This window comes from Taudactylus pleione, unplaced genomic scaffold (genome assembly GCF_031769625.1).
Source record: "Taudactylus pleione unplaced genomic scaffold, aTauple2 ptg000108l, whole genome shotgun sequence".
In the NCBI taxonomy this organism is placed as follows: domain Eukaryota; kingdom Metazoa; phylum Chordata; class Amphibia; order Anura; family Myobatrachidae; genus Taudactylus; species Taudactylus pleione.
In genome coordinates, this window is record NW_028284510.1 from 2612510 (window position 1) to 2635634 (window position 23125).

The window sequence follows — 23125 nt, forward strand, 5'->3', positions numbered from 1 at the left end:
TTTTTAACACTGGTAAAATGTGGCAGACAAACGCACACACAAAAACATTGTTTTTTTTTTTTTTAAATTGGTAGCATGTGGCAGGCTAACACGCACACACAATAAGTTTTTTATTATTTGAACACTGGTAGTATGTGGCAGGCTAACACACACACAAAATGTTATTATTTGAACACTGGTGGTGTGGCAGGCTAAGATGCACACACAAAATATTGTTTTTTTAACACTGGTAGTATGTGGCAGGCTAACATGCACACAAAAAAAATAGTTTGTTTTTTTCGCACTGGGGTGGGTGAAGAGCACCCCTGAAAGAGGCAGCAGCCCCTTGACAGACCTCAGCACAGTACCCCTGTGCACCTACGTTGAAGACAGTTGTGGCTAACACGCACACAAAAAAAATGTTTTTTTTTATTTTCACACTGGAGGTGGACAACACAGCAGAACAGCCAGCCCCTATGGACAGGACAACAGCCAGTCCCTATACATGGAAAAGCAGGCAGCCAGCCCCTATGGATGGACAGGACAACCTCTGTCACAACAACAGCCAGTCAGCCTCTATATGGACAACAGCCAGCCCCTATGGACATTAAGCAACAGAACTATAGCCATCCCTATGCATAGCAGCACAGCACAGCTCCGAGTTCCCTGTCTCTTCACTCTCCACAGCCGGAATGAAAAATGGCGGCGATCATAAGACCTTTATAGAAACCAAAACCCGCGAGAATCTGACAGTGAGATGATGAAATTTTTCCTCGTTTTCAGATCCGACTCAGGCGGGGAAATCCGAGTTGACTCTGATCCCCTAAGTTTGGGTGGGTGGGTTTGGTTCTCAGGGAACCGAACCCGCTCATCTCTAGCCATAAATACATTGGCAGTCAAAAAAGTGTGTTATTATCTCTATCAACAAACAGCAGCAAGATCAGCTTACCACTGCTTGTAGTACTGCTGGCTTCAGCAAAGCCTTCAAGGCTTTGTGGAGTCCCCACTGGCTGGAAGTGCAATGCGTGTACACAATAGTCATGAGCTCACTGCTATTTTCATTAGGCTATCAGCAACACAGTGAGGATGCCACTGAGGAGATGGATGTCATTGTACCTCACCAGACAGGTGATTCATGTTAACTCCATTGGCATATTCATTAGTATCACTGTGGTAGCAAATTAAATATGTTGCTGGCAATAGGTAACATGGTCATATGGAGACCACAGTGATTTCTGTACATCAGATGTTGGTAGAAATGTGCGCCGACCCCCGTGTTTTGGTGTTGGTTTTGGATCTGGATCTCCTCTGGTTTTGGATCTGGATTGGTTTTGCCAAAACATCACCTCTGTGTTTTTTTTGGTTTGGTTTTGGATCTAGATTTTTTCTTAAAAAATAAGAAAACAGCTAAAATCACATAAAATTTACCTGCTTTTCTTTCTATAGTATTATCAACCTCAATAACATTTATTTCCACTCATTTTTAGCCAAATTTTACCACCTCACTAATGACTATATTGTATTCATCCAGTTTAGGCCCAAAATTTGCACCAAGCTAGCTGGCTGACTAAGCTGTGAGGCAGCAGTGGGTGGCAAAAACATGGCAGTTCAACTTCCAACATGGCATATTAGGAAACATATGTTTTTATTATTCAAGAGAGGCCTAAGGGAGTTGGAGTATGTACATATGTAGTTGAAAGCAGGGCAGGGACAGGAATGGTTGACTGGCAGTAAATTTCATTTAATTTTTTTTATTCCTTATTCTGAAGGAAATTTTTGAGGGAGGAGGCATTTACAAAAAAATATTTGACACATTCACATCAGTTCTTGCCCCAGAAGAATCCTTGAGCTCCATGCCTGCTGCTCCTGGGAGTGGATTTCTCATCCCAAAAGGGGACCAGAAAGACTTCTAGTAGTGCTTCCCACATAAAAAAAGCATTTCCCAACCTGTACAGGGACAGTGGCCTCAAAGTGCCACTTAACCAGGACAGATATGTGGACAAGCATAAGACCTATGATTTAAGGCAGGGGTAGCCTCCCCTGGTCCTCGAGAGCTACCAGCAGTGCATGTTTTCCAGGTCTCCTCACAGAATCACAAGTGTAATAAATAATTAAATGTGTTGGTGAGTAATGAATACACCTGTGCTCCAGCTAGGTGGTCTGGAAAACGTGAAGTATTAGTAGCTCTTGAGGACAGAAGTTGGCTACCCCTGATTTAAGGCCTTAAGCTGGGCATCCACTATACAATATTCTGTTAGATATCTGTCCAATCTGGCTGGTTGGAGTGAATGAAAACCTGGTAATGTATGAGAGCAAATGACAATCATCCATTTGATCACAAACGCTGGAAAATAGCCAAAATTGGTTAAAACACACAAATTTAACCAATTTGAACATTTTTTTGTCCTTTTTTCAGTGTTTAAAACCATATGATTGACTGTCATTTACTCCCATACATTACCAGGTTTTCATTCCAACCAGCCAGATAGGACAGATATCTGACAAAAAATTGTATAGTGGATTCCAAGCTTTACGTTGTGTTTTTCTTGTGAATCCTGCACCTGCTTATGCGGATAGGAGTGGATTTTCATCCCAGGAGGGGACCAGGAAGAATGCTTTCCAAAAACATTTGACTTATATAATTCTTTGCAAATCTTCTTTAAAGGCATTTCCCAAACTGTACAGGGAGAGTAAAAATAACAGAGTTAGTTAGTGGTCTTCAATCTGCCATTGTTCCCACTGCCCACTTAACCATATCAGGTATGTGAACAAGTGGAAAAGAGCATTAAATGCAAAATTTCAGATTTAAGGTTTAAGTATTACATTGTGTTTTTCTTGGGAATTCTTGAGCACCATGCCTGCTTGCTGGGAGTAGATTTTCATCCCAGAAGGGATGAAGACATTATTTTTCTTCCCAACGGACACAGATCTGAAGAGAAAGAGATACATGTAAATAACTACTGGGTGGAAAAAGAGGCAAATTGGGGGTAATTTAAGTTTTACTAAAGTTTCTAAAAATGAAAAGTGTTCATGTTGCCCATAGCAACCAATAAGATTGTAATTATCATTTCTCTATTGCATTCTAGAAAATTATAGATAGGATCTGATTGGTTGCTATGGGCAACATGAACACTTTTAATACTTAGAGACTTTAGTAAATATACCCCTTCGAGGTCCTTACACAAAAAAACTGCCTTTGTTTTACCTGAGCTGCCTGCCTTCCAGTGTGTACTCAGAAAGAGTTTTTAGCACAGCCGGGAACCTTGTCAGTGATCGGGTAGAGACTACTTCCCCAAAATGTGGAAAAGATGATGTCAATCAAAATGAAATGCAAATTCTATGAGAAAGACCTTTACCATCAATTACATGCAAAAATTACAGAGGCATCTGTAATGATGGATTCCAGCGAGGACAAATTAATATTGTGTGAAGAAGATGATGTGTACATCACCCCAGATAATACCATCACCCAAACCTATATCGTCATCCCATCCTGTGTTGTGTATAAATTACAGCTGCACTCCCTGTTAGATTGGGGATTCATTGTCCACTTTAGTGGATGTGAGCTCCATTTTACTCCATATCATTATCACACACTCCACACATCTTCTGACCTGGGCTACAGGAGAAGCAGCTGCTGTCTGGAATACAGTTGCATGGAGTTGCCCCTCTGACTCACTGAAAGTCAGGTAGAGGGGCCATGGGTAGGGAGTAGGGACACTATAATCAGAGAACACAGTTTTAGCTACTTTATTCAATTTTGTAAATCATATCCTCTATTTTAACCTATGAAAATGTTTTGCAAATCTCAGCAGAGGCGTTTGTGATGCCATGGCTAACACATATACACACACACAGAAAAAAAAACACATTGATTGATTAATTCTTTTTGGCACTTGGAAGGGGCAGCAGCCTCTTGATAAATGATACAGGCAGCACCCCTGACACACACAAAAAAAAAGTTTGATTGATTGACTGATTTAATTAATTTTTTTTATTTCACTTGGGAGGGAGAGCACCCGAACGAGGCAGCAGACTCTTGATAAACGACACAGGAAGCACAGCACCCCTGCGCACTTACGTTGCTGAGAAATATGGCTAACATGCACACACAATAAATAGTTTTTATTTTTTGACTGGTGGCATGGCTAGCATGCACACACAAAAAAATGTTTGATTTTTTTTTTATATAAAAAGAGGCTGAAAGAGGCGGTAGTCCCAGCACCCCTGAGCACCTACGTTGATAACAAGTGTGGCTAACATGCACACAGAAAAAAATGTGTTTTTTTTTACACTGGGGGTGAACCCCCTGAAAGAGGCAGCAGCCCCTTGATAGACAGCAGCACAGCACCCCTGCACTCCTATGTTGATGACAAGTGTGGTTAACATGTACACAGAAAACAATGTTTGTTTGTTTTTTTTCACACTAGGGGGTAAACCACTGAAAGAGACAGCAGCCCCTTGACAGACAGCAGCACAGCACTCCTGCACTCATATGTTGATGACAAGTGTCACCATAGAAATTTTTTTTTGTTCTTTCTTCTTCACACTGGGGATGAAGAGCACTCCTTATGGACAGAGCACCCCCATGACAACACAGCAGAACAGCCAGCCACTATGGACAACAGCCAGCCAGCCCCTATGGACTACAGCCAGCTAGCCTCTATGGACAGGACAACAGCCAGCCAGCCCCTATATATGGACAACAGACAGCCAGCCCCTATGAATGGACAGGACAACCTCAGTCACAACAACAGCCAGCCAACCCCTATATCAGCGATTTTCAACTGCTGTGCCGTGCACACTATTTTTTTCCGTGAGCGGTTCCCAAGTTTGCCACCAAGAGATGCTCCCCACAGCTTAACTAGATCTATCCAGTTCCTTCACTTTTTTCCCGGGGCAGCACTGAGCTCTTCTCAGTGGCTCAGCCACTGCCCGGGCCGTACCAATGGAGACGCGGTGGCATGACATCATAGGTCACACACACCACATCTCTGTGCCACCTGCACAGCACTTCACTCTGCTGATAAGCAGTGAATGTGACAGGCTGATGCAAGCCTGCACCAACTGGAGCTGAGGGACTGAGGGATTTGCCCATTAATGCTACAGAGGGATAGGAAGCTCCTGGTATGGGGTCTGTATATGTAGTATTTTGCTGTCTTTGGGGGCCGGTGTAAATATGTTTTTTATGTGGGGGCAATGTGTATTATTTTGCTTTCTGGATAGTGTGATTTTTTTTTTCATTTGTGAGCCAGTGTGTTTTATTTTGCTTTCTGGAGGTACCAGTGTAATTGAGTTTTTGTGTGGGTACCAGGACCCTCATTCAGACCCACTTGCAAGCGCTCGCAAGCTGGTCAATGATGAGGGCCTGCGCATGCACAGCGCTCGCAGTATGCATGCGCAAGCCCCAGAGCGAGTGTGAACTTCACTCGTTCCAGGGCTCACTACAAACAGGGCAGTTGATGTTGATCGACACCTCGCACCATTTTGTAGGTGGGGAGGGGGGGTGGCCAGACAAACAGAGGCATTCCTGAAGGAACGCCTGCCATTGTAGGTGGCCCTACTGACATCACAAGTGATGTCAGTAGGGAGCTTCCTGCTCTATCAGATCAGGAAGCGCCCTACTGACATCACAAGTGATGTCAATATGGAGCACCCTGCTCTATCAGATCAGGAAGCTCCCTGGGGCTTGTGGTAGATGAGACCCTACCGCAAGGGTCCCGTCGCAAGCCCCGATGGTCGCGACCACGGCAACCATCACCTGGCCACTCGTTAAAACTGTGGGTGGTCACCCACAGCTTATCAAGCAGCCAGGAGGCCGGCTTTGAAAAGCAAAGTGGCCACCCTCATTCAGAGTGAGTGCTCACTTTTTGCAAGCGGCTCTGAATGAGGGCCCTTGTGTATTATTTTGCCTTCTGTGTGGGCCAGTGTGATTGTTTTTTAAATGGGGGCAATATGTTTTATTTTTGTTCTATGTGGAAGCCAATGTGCTTTTTTGGTTTCCGTGGAGGCCAATATATGTGCTTTTTTTCCCCGTGGGGACCAATGTGCATGTTTTTCTTCATGGGGGACAGATGGTGTGCCTTGGTATGTTTAAAAATTTGTTCGGTGTGCCAAGAGTTCAAAAAGGTTGAAAATCACTGCCCTCTATGGACAGCAGCCAGCCCCTATGGACATTAAGCAACACAACTGTAGCCAGCCACTATGCACAGCAGCACAGCACAGTTCCCAGCTCCCTCCCTCTTCACTCTCCACATATGGATTGAAAAATGGTGGCAATCGCGGGACCTTTATAGAATTCAAAACCCGCAAGCTTCTGACAGTGCGGGATGATGACGTTTTGTCTCATTTTCAGATTCGAGTCAGGCAGGAAAATCCAAGTCAACTCGGATCTGACTCAGATCCCCTAAGTCTGGGTGGGTTTGGATCTCTGAAATCTGAAACTGCTGACCTCTCGTTGTTGGTAGCTGGTTGGTGCACTTTGCATAAAGAGTTATTCATTTTAGCAAAACCACCCTCAAGTGTTTTGGTTCTGTTTCAGTTTTGGATTATTTAAAAAAAATGTTAAAAACAGCTAAAATCATGTACAGTAACTTGGACCTGTTTTTGCTCCTATAGTATTATTAAGATCAATAACATTAATTTCCAATAATTTCTAGTCACGTTAGACCAACTTTGGCACCTGAAATAAGGAGGGAGGGACTTACATGCAATCAAAAACATGCCCAATCCGGTATTCAGATCCGATACTTTACTTGCGGGAAGACCCGATCTGTGTCCAGGGCTGTATTAACACATTGCAGGCCCTGGGCAAAGCAGTGCATTGGGGTCCCTGCCCACCCATTCATGGGATTTAAAATGTAACCAGTCAAAAAAATAAAACCTTTAGTTTTATCTGTACTTTCTACAACATTAATGTTAAAACATCAAAAACATGATCTAAAGTGAGGATTACAGACTCCATCTCCCTCTTCTCTGGCTCGCAGTGCAGTTCCTGCTCTGAACTGCAGCTGTGATTAATGTATGGAGGGCCCCCTGAAGGAGGGAAATCTGTGGGAATTGGCTCCCTGCATCCCCCGCTCTGCCTTAATCCAGCTCTGTAGCTGCAGGCTTGGAGGCAAGTACAGATTGTTGCCTGGCTACTCTGTGTTTAATTCACAATCAGAATGGCTGGGGAGCTTCTTTATCTGCCTGCCTCTCAGCAAGCTGCCGTATACCCAGAAAACAGTGATTAAGTGCTTGTAGTGATCTGAGCGGACAAACAAACAAACGTACAAATAACACATATGTTTATAGACTTTTGCGACTTGGTGTGAGAGTTGCAGCTTGCTGGTATATTATTAGCGTTGCTGTGAGTGACAGTCCATGTGCCCGTTCCTCTCCTAACTATCCCTTACTATACCTCAGAGTGTCTGGTGATAGTGGCGATCCTCTCCCTTGCACGAGGTGCTTTTTCCCTCCAGATCACGACTCTGCTTGAAGCGCTGTAGATGCGGCCGCGGCAGCCGGGTGTCTAGCGGGCTCTAGCGGTGAGGACTGTTCCACGTGACTCCAGACTCTCCTGCTCCAACGTGTTTCGGACCTCGCTGGGTCCTTTGTCAAGGATGGGGGTTGGGCTGCTTGTGGTCTCTATTTATACTGTTCTTTATTAAGCAATCAGTTAAAACAGGAAGTCTGCAAAACGGAACTACCTTCTTTTTGGTGGTAACCATGTGTTGTCAAAAATGAAATAAAAATCTACTTTAAGCGCATACCCTCCATTTTTCCTGCCGTATAACCAGAGCAAGGGGCCACACACACTCCAAGTTGATACCCCCCTGGCCCAGCTTACCCCTTGCTACAAAGCCCCTAGAACCATGTGGTCCTGGGCAGCCACCCAGTGTGCCTAAACATTAAGATGGCTCTGGCTATGACTCAGTTCTACTCGGACCCCAAAAGTAATCTAAACCAGGACTCATTTCACATCAGTGCCCCACAGTTCCGGTGTGTTCGAGCTTCCAGCAGAACTGAACCGCTCATCTCTAATTGTGACCATATCATTAAAGACAAAGCCCCTTTAATTCTTTAAAATTACATGTTCCCAAATGGGCAGATTTTGCTCAGTGCATGTTTATGCCATATTATTTTCTTTGTCTTTATAAACACAATAACAGTAACTAAACATAAGGGATGTTTGCTAATCAAACAAAAGTGGAAATCATTAGAGGACAGTCCCAGATATAAAGTGCAAAAATATACAGTAGAGACTATACAGATATGCAGAGGGAATTATATAACCGTAATGGAATATAGGCCCTCATTCAGAGCCGCACGTTAACAACAGTACGCTCGTTGCGTTCCGATGTTGACTAACCGCGCATGCGTCGGTGTTACACTGCGCATGTGCGTACGGCAGATTGCGAGCTTTTTTTCTCTCGTTCCTAAAATAGCGTACAGGAAGTGACATGTCAAATGTGATTGACAGAACAGGGCGTTTTTGGGTGTTGACGGGGGTGGAGATGAAAAAACGCAGGCGTGGCGAGGCGTTTTTGGGGCGTACATACATTAGCAGATGCGAACGTCAAATGTGTTCGGACCGTCTCATACGTCACTGAAACATCCGCTTTCCCTTCAAAATGCTCGCACAGCTTAGGGTCAGGATTACTCGACCACATTGGCGATGGCCTTCTCCTCCGTCCCGGGACTCCACGATGGTGCAGCGATTAATCGCGGCTGGTCAGTAAAGTAATTAGTGTTGGATTGAAATCCGGCTTGGTATGTGTTTGGAAAGCAGTTTATTGGGATAGCACAAAAGCGTACGCAGGTGGAAATCAGAGCTGCTAATGTCATGATTACACAATCAATTAGCGTACATTTTTGGGGTTTTATTTTGGCCACAATTTGGTGGTTATGGCCTATTGTAACAATAATGTCATCATCTTTTAATTAGCTCCCCTTTTTTTTGGTTTACTGTGGAATTTGCATCGCTATGTAATTTTTTAAACGTTCCTTAAAGAGGCCTTTTTTTTTTTTAAAGAGGGTCAGTTTTTGCGTTTAAGGCCAGGATTAAATGTAACCCATTTGTACAATAATGTCACAATACAATGTCAGTGTTTTGTTTTTAATTTATTGTTTACACACAAACAAATTGGCCTAATATTGTATTGCCTTTTTTTGTGGCCAAGATATTTGATCCAAAAAAAAATATAACATAACTACTAACATAAGCGTAAATACAAAATTTAAAAACATTTCACAAGAAAGGAGAGGGAAGTTTTGACCAGAAAGGAATATGAGCCAAGCACAGAAGGAGTGTGGGAAAAGTCGCCATTGCTGTCACCGTTTTCTCGCCTGTTTGGCTGGGTGAGGGTGGGCGCCAGACCGGGTCAGGGATGCCATCGGGCTGGCCTGTCCAGAGGCAGATGTTGTGGCCTCTGGACTAGGCACAGGGCTAGGCACATTTGGAGGATTGGCTGATGTTGTGCCAGAGGTGGAGGATCCGGATGTTCCGGCAGGAAGGGAGGTCGGCTCCACCATGTGCTGGCGAACGAGCTGCTCCAGGGCATCGGCGATGCGGATGTTGGCCCTGGTATTTTCCGCCAGGGCCTGACCAATGGTCACGTTGGCAGCAGCATTTTGCTCCAGGGCCTCAGCCACCCGTATCAGACTGGCGTCCATCCTCTGCAGAATCTCTGTATGGCAATCCGATTTAAAATTGAGTTCTGTGAGGAGGCCCACTGCCTGCGAGGGGGCACGCCCTGGACTGGCTTCTGCAGGGTCCTCAGCCGGATGTACTGGTTCCTCCCCTGCAGAGCCAGCAGAAATTCTGCGGCCAAGGCTCCCCTCTGGAGCAGACTCATCCGCCTCTGTCTCTTTTAGGAAATTGGAGAAAAGACTCACATTAGAATCTACATATTGGCACAATAGCATTTCTGAGTTGGTGACATCACAAGACTTACCTTGGCCAACATGAGGAGCCGCAAAGTCTGGCATGTCCGTATCCATGTTGGACACGCCAAACACCTCCACAGCCTGCACACACCCCTGTGCCATCTCTTCTAAGTCTGTCAACTCCAATGACACAGGGGTGGGACCCCCACCTGTCCCCCTTGCATGCCTAGCCCTGTCGGCAAGTTTTTGTTTGAGACGATATTTGAAGTCTGCCCATCTGTGGAATGAATTTGGAACCATTATCCTTTTTTTTACAATGGGGTTTGTTTATAGGATGGGAAAGTGTTTACTTACCGCCGTTTGACATCCCGGGCTAGACGGACATAATCACCCACCCTATTGACAGCAACGGCGACCTCCTCCCACATTCTCCACTTCTGGCTTTGGCTCATATTCCTGGCTGCCTGGGGCAGGATGTCAACGCACTTCTGGATCAAAACCTCCATCTCCTTGCTTGTGAAATGTGGCTGCCTTTTTTTTTTGGCAGCTTTGGCGGGTTGACTGGGGCCAGCAGTCTCTTCCATGTCATCCTCCTCACCTATTTGGGTAAATATGCAGATTTAGCCACTTCACAACTTGCACAATATTATGTTTTAAAAGAATCATTGACACAAAATGCATGAAGGCCTTACCGCCGCAATTTTGACCATTGTTTCCCTGGTTTGAAGCCATGTCTCTGCTTCCAGCATGAAATCATCCAGAAATTCTATGTGATTTCGTGACGTATTTATACATGCGTCCTTAGTTTGCGGCCGCATCATTGATTGTGCGTCCCTATGATTCATCCTTAATTTGTGCGGGAAAATAAACACTATTTATGGCTTGGTGTGTGTGGATTCGAGGTGGGGTTGTTGGAGTGTTGTCGGTTAAGTGGTTTGGATTTGGTTGTTTGCGTTTGGAGGATTTGGCAGAGTTGTTTTTTTGTTTGTTTTTGCTACATTTCTTTGGTTTTTCCGTTCGCATTTTTTTCATTTTTTCAACATCCTTTCCTGATTTGGTAAGTTTTGTGCATTCAAATTTGTGGCCAATTGGTGTATTCTTCTGTTTTGTGGTTCGTTAATTTGTTTAACACTCATTTCATCTTTTTTAGTTTTTTTTTGTTTTCGGACCCAAAGAAGTTTTTTGTGGAAATCTTATATATTCGAGTTGGGTAAGTCCATTTTTTGTCTTGCATTGGCGAAATAATTACCGCATTTTTGACTGTTGGTGTAGCGACTTGCATTTGCGAATTATTTACCGCATTTTTGACAGCTTATTCATCATATAATCCAGTTTTGCTTTTCCCTTTTCCATTTTTTGGGTCCATTTGAACCCTATTTGACGTACGGTGTGCAATGTCGTTTTCATCGATGGCCAAATGTGTTTTTCCGCTATTTTCTGTGTTGGCTTGCAACAATTTTTAAACAAAAAAAACACCCTCTAAATTTTTGAAGTCTCATTGTTGGCTTTTTTACAGTTTATACGTATCATGACAATACCCCGGCATGTAAGCAGCTATGGATGGTATCAGAAAGCTAAGTTGTTTTTTCTTACTTTTGGGGTGGGTCAAAAGCCTTACATTGTAAACTTTGAATTTCAGGTAGATCTGGGGCGAATTGTTCTGGCCCTGCTCCCGGAAGACGACCAACCTCAAACTCGTCCCAGGCGTAGGCATCGTAGGCATGCAAGGCCCCAGATATTTCGAACACGTGTCACCCTTTTTGGAATGCCCGATGATGAGGTTTTAAGACGCTACCGTCTACCTCCCAAAATCATCATAGACACTCTCTCATTAATAGAAAGTGATCTTGAGCGGCAAATTGACAGTCCAACAGCAATACCACCACTGACGCAATTTATGGCGGTGTTACATTTCTGTGCCTCAGGATCATTTCAAACAACGGTGGGAATAGTGGCGGGCATCTCCCAATCCTCCTTTTCCAGGATCCTGAGGGCAGTGATGGAGGCACTTTTCAAGCACCTCCATCATTTTATTAAAATGCCTTTGGATATGGGTGCCCTTAGTGTGGCCAAGGCCAATTTTTACCAAATAGCTGCCTTCCCACACATCATAGGGGTTGTGGATGGTACTCACATACCACTTCAGCCTCCAGCACGGCTGGAGGCAATATTTCGAAACCGTAAACACTATCACTCCCTGAATGTAATGGTGGTATGTGATGCCTCCCTCCAGATCCTGTCCCTGAATGCTAAATTACCCGGAAGTGCTCATGACTCCTTCGTCATCCGGCAATCAGGGATATGGCAGAAATTAACCAACCTACAAGCTGGTGATGCGTGGCTTCTGGGTAAGTGGAGACCTTTAGTACATAACAATGTTAAGCTTGATACACAGTGTTCCTGATGTGGTCTATTTTTGTTCACAGGAGACAGTGGATACCCTTGCATGTCCTGGCTGCTCACTCCTTATTTGGCTCCCACACCAGGGCCACAAAGTGCGTATAATTCCACACTTACAGCCACCAGGCAAGTGGTGGAGCGCTGTATCGGCCTTTTAAAAGGCCGATTCAGATGCCTCCACCGCTCTGGTGGCGAGCTCATGTATGTGCCGGATATGGTGTCGAAAATTGTGGTCCTGTGTGGGATATTTCACAACATTGCCATAAGGAGTGGTGTCCCAATGCAGCCAGAGGATGCCTTACCTGAGGATGGCCCCCCCGAGGTTGGTCGAAGGTCAGTATGTGGGGGGGCCATACGCGATGATGTGGTGGCCAGATTTTTTAGGTAAGTTTGAACAAAACTCCAGTGTTTATACCTAATGTGTTTGTGTTTTTTGGCGAACATCTAATTTATTTTAAATTTTCTCACCATCTTCTGTTTGTTCACATAATCTTTGGCACTCCAACGCTCACTACTTCCTGCTACCCTTACCAAACCTGGATCTGGTCCTTTTGGGCATATATTCTTGAACCCATATCGCAACGCCATGTTTGTGGAATCATGTTGGCATGGTCCTTCGTCAACCAGTTCTTGATTTTGTGTTTTTATTTAATTATTTCTTGGTATGTGTTGTATTTGAATTTATCACTGTGTATTTTTTTTGGGAGTGACCACTTTGTTTTCTCTGTTATGTTGTGAATAAATGTTTGAAGAGTGAAATGGTCTTCCTTTTTTGGGACGTTAACAGCAAGTGTAACCAGGTTAACACAAGTTACATTTGACTAAGGGGTAAACCAGTACTGACGCCAGTTGAGCAAAACTGAAATATGTTTTCAGCTTCCCAATCCACACCAAAAGGAAGCCTGGCCCAACCTTGGGATTTGTAAGATTGGCCTAAGCAGCTTGCGCACCAAGTAGGAACCTGGAAAATGTAGAAATCTGTAATTGACACTACACCCAAAAAGGGAAATGACATTGTTACTGTTATGTGTTTCTGGTGTCTGTTTGACATACAAAGACAAAACACAATCTAACTTTTAAAAAAGGGAAATCCTTGCAGGAACTTATGTCAGGCTAAACTATCTTGGTTTTGGTTTTGAAAAATGAGCCACAACGTATATTTGTCTTAATAAATTTATTTGGAAAATAGAACAAAAAAAAAAAATCTAATGCCGAAGGAGGCCAGACAGCCGGTCGAGGGCCACCAGAAGGCCGATTACATGGTGGCGCATCTGCCCCACAACATCCGCCACCTCTTGCCGACGCCTCTGTTCCTCTGTGGGTGAGAAAAGTGTGTGGGTTAATACAACAATAGGGAATCCACAGAAAAACATAAAAAAAAAACCAAATCACTCCTAAACCCAAAAACAGAAATAAAAAGGGTGGGCTGGCAAAAATACAAGGCCTAGGTACAAATTCCCACAGGTATGATATGTGTATGCTTAAATCACCAGGAAGAGGTAAAGGCAAACCTTCACAATCAACAAAAGTCAAGCCACAAAAACACGAAGAAAGGCATGACACATGATTACATACAAACAGTTTGTGCTTTAAAAAAAAACAAAATAAAAACATACCGGGAGCCAAAATGGGAGCTCCGGAAATGCCTCCATGATCCTCCTCGGAGGATCCGTCATTCCCCAAAGAATGGGGCGGAGTTATGCTGGACTCCGGGGAGGGGGTAATTGGAAGAGGGGTGGGTGGAGGAGAGGGGGAAGTGGGACGGAGGGGAAGGAGGCCCGACATTTCCGGGAGAGGGTCTGGGAAGGATGGGGAGGAGTGGGGAATAGGGGAAAGATTTGGGGTGGAGTGTTGGCTGGGGGTTGGGGAGAGTGGGCGGGAACGCCGTCTGGACGGACGTTGACGGCGGAGTCTTGGCTGTCCCCCTAAAATATGTCAAAGAAATTGCGTTTAGTTTATGGACAAATCCGGGCAACCAAACAAACAAAAAAAAAATAATAAAAAATAAAACCAAAAAAAATAGCAGTAGAATTAAAAAATCAGAAAAAGAGGGGAAACATGCAGACGCAGATATGAGTACCAATAATAAATAGAACAGACAGGAAAACATGCAGACGCAGATATGAGTACAAATAATAAATAGAACAGACAGGAAAACATGCAGACGCAGATATGAGTACAAATAATAAATAGAACAGACAGGAAAACATGCAGACGCAGATATGAGTACAAATAATAAATAGAACAGACAGGAAAACATGCAGACGCAGATATGAGTACAAATAATAAATAGAACAGACAGGAAAACATGCAGACGCAGATATGAGTACAAATAATAAATAGAACAGACAGGAAAACATGCAGACGCAGATATGAGTACAAATAATAAATAGAACAGACAGGAAAACATGCAGACGCAGATATGAGTACAAATAATAAATAGAACAGACAGGAAAACATGCAGACGCAGATATGAGTACAAATAATAAATAGAACAGACAGGAAAACATGCAGACGCAGATATGAGTACAAATAATAAATAGAACAGACAGGAAAACATGCAGACGCAGATATGAGTACAAATAATAAATAGAACAGACAGGAAAACATGCACACGCAGTTTGCCCCACAAACACAAACATTAAAACCACAATACATAACACTTACTTGCCAGGATCTGCATGCGAAAGCATGCCAGCAAGCGGGGCGTTCGCCGTTGCAGGTCGGACCACCTGCGCTCCAGCTGCCCGATGTTGCGGCGTGAGCCGAAGGACCGCAGGCGGGACCGTACCTCCGCATACGCGGAGCGCTTCTGCCGGTTGGTCATGGGTTGAGGCTGGCTGGTGATCCGGCGATCCATGACCTCCGTAAGCACCAGCAGCTCACGCCTGGTGAATGCGGAGGCTCTCATGATGGCAATGGTGTTTTTCTTAAAAATCATTTTTGATAAAGTGTGTAAAAATTTTCTGATTGGCTAATGTATTTTGGAAATTAACAGGAGCAATTTTATTGGTTAGTGTATGAGTCATGTGTTCGACAGGGCCACAAATCTCTGGAGAGTTAGGATAGGCTTGATGCAGTGACATGCGTAAGCAAATTTAAATAAAGAAATGAACCCAGGGAAATATGCGGGGATCCACAGCAATAGTACAATTGTTTAATTGTGGTTCACATGTTTTTTGAACAATAAAAGCGAATGTTTCATCCGTACGTATTCTGCGGGTAAACACAAACACGGACAAGAGTAAAGTTTCTTGCATTGTGTTGAAAAAAAACAAACAATTAAGCTAATTGATACATTGATTGGCATGATACGATTGATGGAGGTAGGCAGAATAAAGGAGCAGGTAATCGACATCTGACAAGGCCACTTCCTGTTTATACGTGTGCGTGCGTTCCTTTCAAGCCATTTCGGGGATGTACGCTCGCTATTTCGTACGCTCGTTAGTTAGAGGAGGGGTCGTCAGAGTTTAGGGAGGAATTTTAGATGCGAACGAAAATACGAGCGAGCCATTGAATTTAAATATTTTTGTACGTACGCCTAACGTACGTGCGCCCGCTTGCGAGTGGGTCTGAATGAGGGCCATAATGCGCTATATAAGAAACTGTTAATAAATAAATAATAAGTATATAGCTGCTATATTGTTAACATAGTTTGTGTTGGAGGTAAAAGGGAAGGACAACAATATGATGGCAGTTAGAGAATCACAGATAAAGTAACACAAGCACAGTATGCAGATAATATTTATCAGTTAAAGACAATACAGATAAGTGAGATAACTGCTGATTAATTACATATATATATTTCTTCTGGAGCGAGAGGGGTTGGAAAAATACAGATGTTAGGAGACAAATAAATGCAGTATAGAATTGTGCAGTAAATATCAGCAGTGAGTGTTTATCTATGAACTTTTAGCTGAATGAAAAATAAATCAATGATCATAAAAAGTTTTAAATCTAAAAATATGGGTAAAGACAATAATGAAATCTAGATGCTGGTTACTGTACGTATACAAACTGTTACAAAGCAATCACAGCTATGCAGTATAAAAGCATACAGTAGCAATGATACATAAAACCAATAGTGATTTTCAAATCGGCTAGCTGGTGAGTGAGGGCAAGATTGCGTCATTTGCTGGTATGCAGAGCAAATGGAACCTACTTCAGGGAGAATACTGGCGATATCTTCAGGTGCACCACTTTCTCTACTCTCTTGGCTCCTCCAACACCCCTCATGCCACTCTGACGCCTTTCGAACTCCTATGTGCTGGTCCCTCTGCTCCTTCTCATACTATTTCGCTGATATACAATTTTCTTTCAGAAGATGTGAGTCTCCTTCTTCCACATTTCACTAGAACTTGGGAATTGTAGTTGGGTAGGGAAGTGGAGGAGGTCAACTGGGCTAAAATATTTAATTTGGCACATGTTTACTCGCCTAGTGTTGGTGTTTGGGAGACTCAGTACAAGTTAATATCCCATTGGTATTGGTGTCCAGATACTCTTTCCAAGATGTTGATTGGTGTGCCCAACATTTGCTGGTGATGCTCTAATGCCCTTGTCAACCCATTTCACATATGGTGGCAAGGCACTCTTCTCCGCCCATTTTGGTCAGAGGTTCTTAGACTTTCTGCTATTATTATTGGAGAACCGGTTCCTTCTGACCTATTGTTTTGGTTATTCCACCAGTCCCCTGCCCCTACCTCGATATATAAAAAATCCCTGTTGTGTCACCTAAACAACGCTGCTAAGTCAGTCATACCAACCTCCAACAGTTGAGGATTGGTTTACTAAAATTGACTTTTACATGGACATGGAAGATATTTTATCTTCTGTGGATGGGATTTTGCCCGTGCTGCTCCCCACCTTTGGAACTCTGTCCCGCTTCCCATCAGACTCTCCACCTCTCTTCAATCCTTCAAATGGACTCTCAAGACACACTATTTCATCAAAGCCTTCCAGCTCTCATCTTAACTTGCTGCTACATACTCCTTCCTCCCTGCCTAACCCATCTGTGTCGCCCCTGTTTGTCTGTCCGTCCCCCTTAGAATGTAAGCTCCTATGAGCATGGCCCTTTACCCTCTTGTGCTTCTCCTTACTCTACCTTCATCTACTTCTTACTCTCTACCAGGGCACCTAACACTTGGTTGCTTTGCATTGTTGCTTATCTGGGTGTTATGGTCGTGAATGTAGCAATGTATATTATACATGTCCTGTAATGTATTGCATTGTACTGTACTGTAAGTCTGTGAGGTTCTAGTTTTGTTGTGGACCCGGGGTGGTAATAGGAGCAGACATTGAAGCAGGTTTAAAAGTAAATGTGGAGTTTTTAATGAGTGGCATAACAGACATGAATGAGGTAAAACAGAAAGTCCGGGTATAGCACTAAAGTGCACTTGGGAGCTGTAGTGAGGCAAATAGGAGAAAGTACAGTTAGTGACAGGCAATGGAAAATGTCCAGGTAGTGACTGGAACAATAGAAAATGTCCAGGTAGTGGCAGACAAGGGGAACTGTCCAGGTGGTGACTGATTAATGGCAAATGCAGACTGAGAAAGAAATATCCAGCAGAGTGTCAGTGGAGGCAAGGTACAGGGTGAACAGCAGGACTCAGGTACTCAGGCAAGGGGAAGGTAATGGAGGATGCAGGGTAGTCCAGCGGGGTTGGAGCAGACAAGCAGGCAGGCAGGTAGCATTACACTGGTAACAGGTGGTGAGCACAGGGAACACATGGCTGGAGGCAAGATGGCGGCACCCATGCCAAATGTAACGGAAGCACTGCCAGGCCTCACCAGCCCAACGTGACAGTATGCCTGCACAGAGCCACGCACAGCCATTGCCCCTCGCCACACACCAGCACCACCGCCAGACGCCCCCCGCCACAGTGACCTCACAGGTAATACCCATCAACCACCATGCCAAGAAACCCTGGTCATGACAAAGTCACTGGAAATCAATCTATTTGTTTATGTACTGTGTAAGGCGCTGCAAACACTTGTGGCGCCATATAAATAAACAATAATAATAATAATAATGAGAACTATCCAGTTTTCAGGGATACTTGGTTCTGCTGGATGGATTTCAAGGATTCAGGGACCTATGGGGTTATTATCACATCTCACCTCTCCTAATACTTCCTTACAATATATAGATCCTTCTGGTCCTTGGCCCCTTGGTTTGGGCACTGATTTGGTTCTCTTGTACTTGGTGGATTTAATTTTCTTTCTCTTTTGTTTTCTGTGGGATTTGGAGCTATTTCTATTTCCCTTTTTCTTTTATCTCTTTTTTTTTTGCTCTGGTTTTGTTTTGATTTATTTTGAGACTATTTTGTATGACTTTGTAATTTTTTTCTTTATATACTGTATATTTAAATGTCTCTATTATCTTTGTGTCTGTAGATTGTAATATATACAGCCAAAATTGTTTTTGCCAAATTGTTTATTGGAAAATAATAAAAATCTATTTGCACTAAAATCAATAGTGATATAGGAGAAAACAATTACAGTATGGAGTTATGCAGTATATACAGACACATAAAACAAATGTGCAGTCATAACTGCAGTAACAGCAATATATATTCTTCAAAAGAAGAGAAGTACTAAAACACGAGGATATGCACTGAAAGTGGAGGGAGGTAGATTCAAAGGAAATTTGAGGACAAATTACTTAACAGAAAAGGTAGTAGATAGTTGTAATAGCCTCCCAGCAGAGGTGGTAGAGTCTGAGACAGCAGAGCAATTTAAACATACTTGGGATGGCATAAGGATATCCTTACAAAGAACTGAAGAGCACATAGGGTTGAGGTTACCAAAAGTAAAAAAAGGGCAGACTAGGTGGGCCAAGTGTTTCTTATCTGCCGTCAAATTATGTTTCTATGATATATGTATATATATTAGGGATGTGCAGGCTCGGATAGGTTCGAGTTTGCACGTGGAGTTCGGATTTTTCCCTCCAAAAAAACGGAACTCAGAACGAGGCAAAACGTCATCTTACATGGACGAACATCATCATTCCTGGACAAAAGACCAGGAATGATGATGTTCGTCCATGTAAGATGACGTTTTGCCTCGTTCTGAGTTCCGTTTTTTGGAGGGAAAAATCCGAACTCCACGTGCAAACTCGAACCTATCCGAGCCTGCACATCCCTAATATATATATATATATAAATATATATATATATATTAGTAAAACAAAAAAACACTGTCCAGCATCAAAAATGTACTTAAGTCAAATCTCTAACATAAGAACTAAATGTGCTTGTTTTGTTTGAATGCAAAATTTCAAGGACAACTAAAATAAATTAGGAGCACCACCATCATGCTAGAAGGACTGATGCTGGGCCCTGCACCCATTTGGAGGAGGCCGGCACTTCTCGAGCAGAGTATGTTGACCGGCATTGATGATCAAGAGGTATTTAGACAGTGACAGAAGTGCTCGTAATTGTCCATGTCATTCAAACTCACACTATAACAAAGCAGGTACTGTCTAGTTTCCTACATAAATAACTCATCTGCTCCATTTTTATTAAGCCTTGTACTAATCCCTATTTAATTAATGTTATTTGCTGTTCATGTTTAACTTTTTTCTTTTAATTCTTTGTCTTGATGTAAGTACCATATTATTCTTTAATATTTTATATATAATTATAAGGACAACAGAAGGTCCAGCTGCACCTTATCCTTTAACAAAATTGAATAGATCAAAGAAATGCGACAGTACCCCAACACAATCATGCTGAGGAACCCGTGTACAATACATCTCATGACGGTTTTTATGCATCTTGCTGATTTGAGCTCTTTGCTTTGATGGAGTTTCTGGAATCTTTATATATACAATCTAAGGAATTTAGTTTTGCTTTTATGTGACCATATTTCAAAAGGAATTATATAAGTTAATACTGTATATATTAAGTACAGTGTTATCTGAAATTATTCAAAATAATTGAATATGACTGCTATGTATATTGTTGCCCACGATGTAATTAAGTGATTATTTTTGTATTATTAAGATTCTTTTAAAAAAGTTTTGAATAATTGAAAACATAAAAGACTTTTCATTTGCTTTTCACTTCATGAATGGTGTAACAGATTACATCCCCCGAAATGGACATAAAGAATTTGACCTGGATTTTGAAATTTTTTACAACTTGCTGTTAGAATATTTTAAGACTAACCAAATTTTATTATACCAGAACTGTACTTTTTTTTCCTTAGTTTTTTATTTTATTTTACAGCACATTATAAGACATGGAAGGAATTTAATTTTCTATAGATATCACAGACAATCTCACAGATTACAGCTACCAGTATGGAGAAACTGAGAATACAGAGGAATTTTACAGTAATTATTGGCTAATCCCTATTACAAATTGTAATCTTATAACCTTCATTTTGAGGACAATATGGAATGGACTGGTCATCTGGATTTCTGGATTCAAGATGAAGAAGACCATTACCATTATATGGTTTCTCAACTTGGCTGTAGATGACTTTGCCTTGAATGTCACCTTCCCACTGCTAATTTTTTTTGGGGTGACTAATAATTTGCAAGGCCATAATCATTGTACTGTTACTCAACATGTCTGTCAGCACCTCTTTCCTAATGATTATCAGTTTTGACCAGTGCACATCAGTCTTGTGCCCAGTGTGGTCACAAAACTGCAGAACTCTCAAATTATCTTCAGTGATCTCAGCAGTTATCTGGGTGTCTTGTTTTCTAATAATTTCCCCTTATCTTGCTTTCCTGCACATTGCTCATTACCAAGTATCTCATACTGCATTGCTAAATATGGTGAAGACTATCCTACATATAACATGAGGTTTACAGCGATGCTCATTACCAGATTTGTCTTCATGTTCCTAATGCCATTTTGTATAATAATAGTTTGTTACAGTCTTGTCACATTTAGACTGAGAAGAAGTTGAAGTGTTTCTGGGTCAAATCGACCTTTCAAAGACATTATTACCATTGTCATTTGTTTCTTCTGCTTTTGGTTTCCGTTCCATCTCTGGCATTTCTTAGGGTACATAAATACTGAAATCAATCAATATGTATCGGTGATCATGAATAATATTGTTTTTTAATTATGCTATTTAAACAGCTGTGTAATCCCATAATCTATGTACGGTATATGTTGGAAGGGATTTCAAAACGAGTTTGTTTAAATCCATCTAATTTCTTCTGGGGAGCACATTCAGAGAGAGGTATTAAGCTGATATATAGAACTGATATGATCAGATTTTATTGGGAACTGAAATAAAGCTGTTCTTTATTGTAAAGGACAGCATACATTTTGCTACAAAACCCTCTGATCACAAGTAGGATAACTTAATTCAAGTCTCGCCTTCACAGTTCAATATAAAAAGAATCGTATCTACCCTTATCAACATAAAAATATCTTATTATATCACAGTAATAATAAATAAAAAACCAAGGTCCCTAAAGGTTTTTCCTCCTAGATATAAATGTATAGTGGTTGGTGGAAACCCATGGCAACGTCCATTCACTGTACAGTATTTACTGTATGAGGACCTCAACACTTTAAAAAACAATGCTCAATAATGTCAGGCAAAACCATGTATTTTCATTAATGGAACTCTTGTATTGTTATATATTATAAAGAATATATAACTTAATTAGCAAGGCCTCCTTGCAATAAGTCCCATCTAGAGGTTGTTGACAGTCCAGGTTGTCATCACCAGAAGGAACTGGTCCATAAATAATAAATGTAGTATTCAGGCAGGCAGGGAGATCCTACAATATGTAACACTTGTCAGCTCTACGCATTTCCATGTGTTATGAGCCCACACCTTCATGGGAGTTTCACACACTTCCTTTAAACAGCTGCTTTGCCACCAGTGCCCCCTGTGGCTCTAGCATTGGCCAGCGAATGCGCAAAAGGACTCCTGGGTCAAATATCTCAAGCATATGTTTTTTGTTTTTTTTTTAGTTTATATATGTATAGATCCACTTCTTAGCTTTGTGGTATTTCTTGCTTGTTTGTTTAATTAAGTTTATTGCTAGCCATCCAGTGGGTGCGGATTGGGGCTTGTTTGTAGTCATTGCATGCACATGCTTGGTCTCATTATTTAACTCAAACAGAAAGATAACACTCAAACTCCACCAGAAACCTTAATAACATTTGGACAAAATATCAACAACAAATGTGAGTTCAAAAACTATTTAATCAATACAAGCACTGAATGTCAGCATTACCAGGACTTTAATCACTGGACTCCGCTTGCTCATTATAAGAACTCAACATTATACTTGCTAAACTCTGTGCTAACTCTCTGATTACACAAAAACTCAAAAATGTACTGTATTCTGTCCCAATGTTAGTTTTCCTCTTAGATATAATGTCTTATTGCCTTAGACCTATGCCTTGCCACATGTAATCTATCTTCCAACAGTCTACTTTAACATTAATTTTCTCCACCCATTAAATCTCCACTTTAACTCCCCTCAATAATAAACTTTTGTAATTGTGCAGACACCTTTTCTCCACTGTATCCTCACTTTCTTTTCTGCAAATCTCCTGCATTCACTCACATTCATACTTTATTCCTTCTTCCAGGTTTCCTTCCCATATTCAACTCTGGCTCACCATGACCATGTTTTCTTCCACTTCCTCCCTCACTCAGTGTCTACCTAATCCTCTGCTCTTCCCCCCTCTTCCACGTTTATCCTCTCTCCCTTGCCTCCACCTACTCCATCTTCCCTTATCTCCCCTCCTCTGTCTGCTTTCCTCACTCTCCTCTCCCACTACTACACTTACATTGTCTTCTACCCCGCCATTGTCCTACTACCCCACTGCTAATCCCTCCTCCAACCCTCCTCTCCATGCCACCTCATCCCAACACCATTCACATCTTGCTAAAC

At 42.2% G+C, this 23125-nt stretch overlaps 1 pseudogene; it reads left to right on the forward strand.

Annotated features, from left to right (window-relative positions):
- The first annotated feature begins 1019 nt into the window (after positions 1-1019).
- Positions 1020-21454, forward strand: LOC148525440 (formyl peptide receptor-related sequence 4-like; annotated as a pseudogene).
- The last annotated feature ends 1671 nt before the right edge of the window (positions 21455-23125 follow it).